A 1,382-nucleotide genomic window follows, 5' to 3' on the forward strand; every position below is an offset into this window, starting at 1 on the left:
ACTAAACTGAAAGCCCAAATTCAGTTCACTCCAAGGGGGCCTGAATTTACCTGGGAAAGCAACAAGCCCAGAACTCTAGCCCTAGTAGTTCAACTAGAAGAAGAATATAGGCTCCATGAACCAGAGACAGAGGCTAAAGTTTCGGACCTCGTAGATTGGTTAAAAGAATTCCCAGAAGCCTGGGCAGAAACAGGGGGGTTAGGTATGGCTAAAAACGCTCCACCAATAGTAGTATAATTAAAAGCGGATGCCTCCCCCATTAGGGTTAGACAATACCCTATGAGTAAAGAAGTCAGGAGGGAATCCGACCACACATCCTCAGGTTGATAAAACAAGGGGTCTTAGTGCCGTGCCAATCCCTCTGGAACACTCCTCTCCTCCCTATGAAAAAGCCAGGGACAAATGACTACCGGCCAGTGCAGGATCTAAGAGAAGTGAATTGGAGAGTACAGGGCATACACCCCACAGTTCCTAACCCTTACACCCTCCTCAGCATGCTGCCCACCTGAAAGAAAATGGTATTCTGTCTTAGACTTGAAAGATGCTTTTTTCTGTCTGAAGTTGCATCCCGCTAGCCAAGCCATCTTTGCCTTTGAATGGAGAGACCCTGAGGCCGGGATAACTGGACAATTAACATGGAGTCGATTGGCCCAAGGGTACAAGCACTCGCCAACCCTTTTGATGAGGCCCTGCACTGAGACCTCAGTGAGTTCCGGACCAGCAACTCTCAGGTGACTTTGTTACAGTATGTAGATGACCTGCTCCTAGCCACCCTAACCAAAGAGGAATGCGTTGAAGGTACAAAGAAGTTTCTAATGGAGCTGGGGACTTTAGGCTATCGTACCTCAGCCAAAAAGGCCCAGCTGTGCAAAACTGAAGTAACTTACTTAGGGTATGTATTGAGAGATGGCCAAAGGTGGCTAACAGAGGCCCAGAAAAAGACTGTGATGCACATCCTGACTCCCTCCCCACCGAAGCAGGTAAGGGAATTCCTAGGGATAGCCGGGTTTTGTTGCCTGTGGATACCCGGGTTCGCCTCCTTGGCAGCCCCCCTGTATCCTCTAACCAGAAACTAGGAAAAATTCACCTGAAATCCTGAACATCAGACGGCCTTTGAGGACATTAAGAAAGCCTTGCTTTCAGCTCCTGTCGTCGCCTTGCCAGACCTGACCAAGCCATTTACCTTATACATAGATGAAAGAGGCAGGGTGGCTAAAGGTGTGTTGTCGCAAGCTTTAGGACCTTGGAAATGGCCAGTGGCCTATTTGTTCAAGCAACTAGATCCAGTGGCTAGTGGTTGGCCGGTCTGCCTGAAGGCCATTGCAGCTGCCATGGTCCTAGTAAAAGATGCAGACAAATTAACCATGGGGCAGCATATCACT

At 48.8% G+C, this 1,382-nt stretch overlaps 1 pseudogene; it reads left to right on the forward strand.

Moving 5' to 3' along the window:
- LOC102854393 overlaps positions 1–1,379 on the forward strand; it is a 34,208-nt pseudogene extending 32,829 nt beyond the window's left edge.
- Positions 1,380–1,382: the final 3 nt, after the last annotated feature.

This window comes from Elephantulus edwardii, unplaced genomic scaffold (genome assembly GCF_000299155.1).
Source record: "Elephantulus edwardii isolate Elephantulus edwardi_28Jun2011 unplaced genomic scaffold, EleEdw1.0 scaffold00050, whole genome shotgun sequence".
NCBI classification, from domain to species: domain Eukaryota; kingdom Metazoa; phylum Chordata; class Mammalia; order Macroscelidea; family Macroscelididae; genus Elephantulus; species Elephantulus edwardii.